This window comes from Grammomys surdaster, unplaced genomic scaffold (genome assembly GCF_004785775.1).
Source record: "Grammomys surdaster isolate TR1022 unplaced genomic scaffold, NIH_TR_1.0 129, whole genome shotgun sequence".
In the NCBI taxonomy this organism is placed as follows: domain Eukaryota; kingdom Metazoa; phylum Chordata; class Mammalia; order Rodentia; family Muridae; genus Grammomys; species Grammomys surdaster.
The window spans coordinates 11,551,138-11,558,167 of NW_021604587.1; positions in this window are offsets into that span (position 1 = coordinate 11,551,138).

Here is a 7,030-nt window from a genome sequence, read left to right on the forward strand (position 1 = left end):
AGCTATCTGGATAGCTCATGGGTTTTCTGACCAAAGTCAGAAAAGCTTCTATAAAAAAAATATTGGATCTTCCCACCAAGTCCTGTTAAAAAAAGATTCTTGAAGAGCTGTTTTCACACTCCAGAGATCTCCAGACAGCTCAGCTCTCACTAGAAAGAACTGCTATGGAGTCTGCTAGCTCATCTCATGTAGCCCAAAGGCCCACTTTTCTTTTTTTTTTTTATTTATTTATTATATATTAATACACTGTAGCTGTCTTCAGACACACCAGAAGAGGGCATCAGATCTCATTACAGATGGTTGTGAGCCACCATGTGGTTGCTGGGATTTGAACTCAGGACCTCTGGAAGTGTAGTCAGTGCTCTTAACCACTGAGCTGTCTCTCCAGCCCAAAGGCCCACTTTTTTATTTGCATATCAATTCAGTCATTTACAGAGTTTCCTTTTGATTATCCTATGAGTCAGCTTCCTGACCAGCCCCTTATTTCTTAGGAGACAACAAGCATACATTTCCACTTAACATTGCCAAAGAATTCAGAGATCTGCCTGTCTCTGTTAAGCACTAGCTGGGTGGGACCCTATCCTAAAATTACTATTTCTACCACACCTGGGCCTGGACTCACTGTGTCTCAGGCTGTCCTTGAACTCAGGAATCTGCCTGCCTTTGTATCTCCCTTTGTATCTTCTGATAAACTGGCTCATAGCTTAGCTGCCTTTGTTAATTTAGATTCATGAAGCCCCTCATAATTCATATTGCATCCTTATATATTTTTTTAAAGATTTATTTATTTATTTTATTTATGAGTACACTGTCGCTGTCTTCGGACATACCAGAATAGGGCATCCAATCTCATTATGGATGGTTGTGAGCCACCATGTGGTTGCTGGGATTTGAACTCAGGACCTCTGGAAGAGCAGTCAGTGCTCTTAACCGCTGAGCCATCTCTCCAGCCCAGCATCCTTATATTTTTACCTAGTTGAGAAATTTTATGCTTTTTAACTCATGGTTTTAGAGTTCTTTTCCACAGCTTTAAGGGCTGTATTGAAGATCCGAAGTTTACCATTTGGAAGAGACTGTTTCTAATTATCATGGAGTCATTAACATTAATAGTTTGGACATTCCTTGGATGGAAAGAGTTCTCCACTGCTAGTACTGGTTCCAGAAAATGTGTACATTACTACACAAACAAGCCTTACACCCATAGTAGCCATCATGACACTTGTACAGGCTCACACCAGGAGCCCTGTCCTATGGGCAGGAGCCATGTCACTCTGTCCCCATCAAGGCCATGCAGGCTCCACATTATACTGTACTGAAATAAATACTTTACACAAGGTACTTAAATCGAGTATTATTGGTTTCTTCAGATATAGGAATCCTTGAACTCACTAGTTTGTATAGTGAGAGTATATAGACATTCCCATGAGAGAAGTATAACATATTTCTATACTAATCATCATTTTTTATATTATACTATTGAATCATTCTTTATATGACTTGTAATCATGACTTGTAAGTAAAATAGCATTCCTTAACATCACATCAGTCCTGCCTGCTGTAGTTGAAGAGTTTTGTATATAAAATCTCAAAGAAGGGCTTGTCAAAGCATCACATTAAGGTTTTCCTTTCTGGTACTATCTGGGAAATAGTCAAAGCAATTAAGTAGGCACTACAGACTTTCCAGCAAAGGAGTCTCTTCTCTAAAGAGAAAGGACAATTGAGTATTTATTGTCTTCATTTTTAAAATGTAGTTAGTTTACATTTGGCAATAATTATATCCCAAAATCTTTATCAACTTTTGCTACTTACCCGAAAAATTCAAACTTGGATGCCCACTATCACCCTGTGTTTGGGGTTGCAAATAAATTAATTTGTTCCTTTATTAATAATTTTTACAAAACATTATACAATCTTTGAAAACTACTCCTGTTTGTATATCATGCCTTTGATTGAAGAGATGATAAGTATACTGGTACGTTGAGAACCAGGGAATATTATTATCTGCCATAGACTATGAATTAGAAGTTTGGTAATATATTAAGAATATGCACAGAGGAAATAGTCATGATGACCATTCTAATTTTTTCTATAGTTTTTTTTTCTTAAAATATTGTGATTTCATTTGTAAAACATTGATTGAGTTCTTTGCTTGCCAAGTACTGTGGGCAATGATATGGGGGGGGGGGCAGGGAGAGGTATAAAAGAAACACAGTGTCCTCAAGGAAATGACCAGAAATGGATAGGTATTTTTTATTTAAAAAAATGTAATTTTTATAATTATTGTAAACATTATGCTGCTATAATTACAGAAAAATTGGGAACTGTAAGCCTGACAACACAGAAAAGGAAAATAAAGCATAGTATTGGCTATTATGCTTCGGATGTAAGGTTTTCCCCCAAATATCTCATGTGTGGAGAACTAAATTCTAGAGTAGCAAGCTCCGAAGTATGACTCTGGGGAAGTGACTGAATCATGTGGGTTCCATTCTCACCAGTGCATTAAATCCTAGACAGATACGAAATAGAATGACATTATTAAGAGGTGGTAGAAAACAGGAGATGTGGCCTTATTGGAGGAATTGAGTCACTGGAGGCTTGCTGTAGAAAAGATATATCTTGTCCCCTGCCTTTTCCCCCTAATTTCTCTCTCTGCTTCCTGTCTGCCAGGAAATAAATTGCATTTCTTTACATGTTCCTGGATATGTCTCTGGTTTTGCTTCAGGTTCATAGCCATGGGCTCTGCCTGCCATTAGCTGCCCCCTGAAACTGTTAGCCAAAGTAGGTCCTTCCTTTGTGAGTCCAACTTGCAGTGCACAACTAAGCACCTAGAAACTTAGGCAAGACAAAGGATGAGCTCTAGGCCAGTGGCTTAGTGAGAATGTGCCAAGGGGATTTTTATCTCTGATTTGTGAGTGTATATGCAGCCAATTACATGTATTCTTACTTTCGTTTTCAATTGTGTTAGACTCTGTACTCCTTACATTTCTGTTACTATGATGGAACACCATGGCCAAGGAAACTTGTGCTTATGGTTCCAGAGTTATAAGAGCCCATCATGACAGGGAAATATAGCTTTAGACAGCAGGCCTAGTTACTGGAGCAAGAGGTGAAAGTTCACATCCTCAGCCATATGTGCAAAGCAGAGAGGGAAAACTGAGAGTAGGGTGAGGCTTTTACACCCCAAACCCAGCCCTAGTGGTGTCTTTCCTCCATAAGTGAGAGAGTGAGAGCCACTGGCTCTAGTGGCGTGGCTTCAATGGCTGTCAAGTCTTCTAGGATCCTAGCTCCCTGAGAAAGGTTTTGTTGTTTCAAGGACACCCCAATATTCTTATATGATTTCCAGTCTTGTATGTTCTCCCTTGTCTATATTGTGTGACCTGTAAATCTCTAGGCAGATGAAAATTGATTACTAGGTTGAAACTCTGAATGTTTAATTCTTCTAAGTCAGTATTCTATAAGAAAAATGTCTATGTTTAACTGTTTGTGACTGTTACTAGTGGGTGGAGGTTGGGGAGGTTTCATAGAGTAGACTGAGGTCTTGCCTCACAGTTTTCAGGTTCTCATCATCACCAGAGAGAATTCAGAGATGAAGCAAAGCAAGGAACTGGCAGGGAATTTGTTATAGGCCAAAGTGCACACTCACGGGTGAGTATGGATTGGCTCCTCAAGAGAGACAGAGCTGAGAATTTAGGAATCTTATTTTATGAGCAAACTCTAATAGTCGTTCAGGAGTGCAGTGGGATGGAGTAGAAGGGGTGGAGATTTCAAGACTAGAATTTGTCCCATGTTTCTGTCTTTAGATGGGATTTCTACAAGTGGCCTGGCATCGGTTGAGTGAGGGGAACAGGCCATTTGCCAAGTCTAATGATATAAGCAGAGATACCATAATAAATGAGCAAGGGTCAGCTAGGGGTCACTTGTCTTGGCCATTTTGTTCCCAGCTGGTGTTGAATGTTCCTATGGCTTCATTGTTTAAATTGTGGCATGATGACCTGTGGTAACATGACTCTGCCATTACCCTAGGATCTAAACCACCAGTTTTCCTATTCTCAACCTGTTGTTGTCTGGCATACCTTATTATACCATCAAAATGTTGCTCAGATTTAACCCAGATTCTTCCAGCAGCTGAACAAATTCATCTCTACCCTTGAAGAAGAATTGTTGATTACAGCTCCATGGTCCCAGATGTGCTTTCGAAGTGAAAATTCTGGATTGTCGTTTGATAATGAAGCCCACGCATCACATATCACATTCTAAGTCCATGGGGGATCGAAAACTGCATTCTATAGCAAATGCATTTAAATCGACTCAGTGAGACACAAAAAGAAATTCTCAGTAAGTGAGATAAATAGCCATTGTACACAGTCTGATAGCCTTGGCATTGCATTTAAAGCGAAACATCATTTTCAGTGCTGTGTCTATTTGGGCAGCATGAGTAGGAGATTGCAAATTCAAGCAGGAAGGTAAGAGTTCTTTTAACAAAACAGAAGGAACATGGATTTTGAGAAGTTAAACAGAAACAAATGAACAACAGCAGCGGGAACATGCTGGAAAGGCTGGTTTAATAGGTTTCTTCCCACAAGCAAACTGGATTTTCATGCAGATTGCCTGTCACCTGGGGGTTGGGCTCAGATCCCCAACCAGGACACTTTGCAATAAGAAAAACACTGATTTGGGTGGTGGAGGTTTGGGGAGAGATGGAACTTGGGAGCTAATAAAGAGATTTAGGAGCATTCAGAAATGGCATCTTGTGTGTGAGCTAATTATTTTCATGGCTGATTCATCCCCCCAAGTAGTTCACAGCTGGCTCCTTTTTATTTTTCCCATTATAGTATTGTATCTGCATGGCTGAATGAACCATGGGAGATCAGAAGGCTTTAGCCAACCCTCAGATAGACCTATTGTTCTCCTAGCCTCTTAGCAACCCCCTGATATGGCCTGAGCTCTTTTCATTTTGTATCCTGAAACATGGGTCCTTCTGTGCTCTGACTGCTTTTCTTTGAAAGGAAAGGAAGGAATCTCCTGAGTCTCCTGATTATTTAACTGGTCTTTTGCTCAAGGATCATAGCAGCTTCGTGAAAAGAAGGTGGGAGCCAGGAGGCAGTAACCCCTTTATAAGAAACACATGCAGCTTTTTTTCCTCCGCCTATTCCTGAGATTTTTTTTTTCTTTTAGCATTAGCCTGTAAATATTGAATGGAAGCTGTGATATGACAGATCAAAGCCAGGTTAAATATTCAAAAGCAATTCACTTCAGATATTTAGCTGAATAGAAACATAAAGAAAGCCCTTTAGTCACTCTTAAAAATTGCATGGCCTGAATTTTTAAGAGGAGGGCAGGTGAGATAGGTTAGTGGGAAAAAGCGCTTGTCTCCTAAGCCTAATGGCCTGACTTGGGTTGTCAGAACCCAGGATGGAAGGAAAAAAATAACTCCCCCAGATTGAATGTCTTCAGTTCTCTATATGTGTGTCTTGTCTTGTATACATTAACATATGTATGTGCACACTCACCCACACACTACACACACTACACACACACACTTGCACACAATAAGTAGAATAGGGTAAAATACAATTTAAATTAATAAAATAATGAATATGGTAGATACTTTATTATGTAAATTAATCTACATTATGATAATTAGGTAAAATTTATCTATTTATGTCATATAGACACAGAAGTACATGGACCACCAAAGAACTGATAAGTGACTGACATTGTGAGAGATACATATTTGGTCACTGCCTGAAGTTCAAGAATTGGCTTCTAAAGCTTTTGTCATTTCCTGCTGAAAGGGTTGGGGGCTAGAGGAGGCTGAAAAGAGAATCTTTTGTTATAGGATTTGGTTTTATTCCCAGGTTCTTAATACAAGAGTTTCTAAGTCCTTTGAAATCTTTGGAATAAGGAAGCGTTTCTATTTGCCTGCTCAAGAGATGCCTGATGGCTGGAAGCCCCTGGAGAGTTTGGGTTGGGGGTGGAGTGCCTGAGAAACAACCATGTGATTAGGCACAACTTTCAGCTGCACTTTGAGACTTCCAGGGAGTTCCTGGCGATTGAACCAATCTTTTCACCATAACGGAAACTTCATAAAATCCTAAATGACGGAGTTCAAAGTTTCTGAGTTGGGAAATACATGAACATACTGAGAGTTGGTATGCCCAGAAGGGAATAGAAATTCCATACTCATCCTGTACCTTGCCCTGTGTGTCTCTTCACCCACCTGCTCCTCTAGCTCATGAGTAATATCATTCACAATGAATTGAGAAGCATATGTTTCCTGAGTCATGAGCACCATTTTAACAACTTAGAGATTCTGAAGAAGGGATTGTGGGAACCACTCAACTATAGCCCGTTGGTTCAGAAGTGCAGATGTCAACCTGGACTTAAGTGAGGGGTGGTCTTGATGGCCTTATATCTTTTCCTGTGGGGTTTGTGCTGACTCTGTATAGAGTCGCAATTGTACAGTTGGATGTTCAGTTGGTGTTTGTACAGAAAGAGAGACTTTCTGATATGTGAAACTGAAAATTTCCTGTCAGAAGTGTAGTGAGAACTTAGGAATCTAAGACAAGTGGTGTCCTGTACCTGCAGTTCTAGCACAGGAGGCCAAGGCAGGAGGAAGAGAAGTTCCAGCAGTTGGACTCTATAGAAACTTTGCAGAGCAAGTAGGAGAAACGTTTCTTAGTTTTTATTTTTTCTATTTTCATGACTTATCACAAATGTTACATCCTCTGTAAGCCTAGATGAAGAAACAGAACCTAACCAGCACCTTGGAAGCCTTTTCTATGACCAATCCAAGAGTGGCCACCATCTAAAGTGAAGGCCATGGTAAACTGTATTTGTTTTTAGTTTTACTCTTTGGTTATGTACCTTTCCTTATTAACATTATACTTGTGAGCTCATTACACAGTTGTCTAAGGAGAAGTTCAGCTGGTTTTTTTTTTTCTCTGCTGGATGAAATGCCACTTAAAACATATACTGTATCAGAGGGAAAAGATGCAGCAATTTTTTTGTTTGTTTTGTTTTTCATATT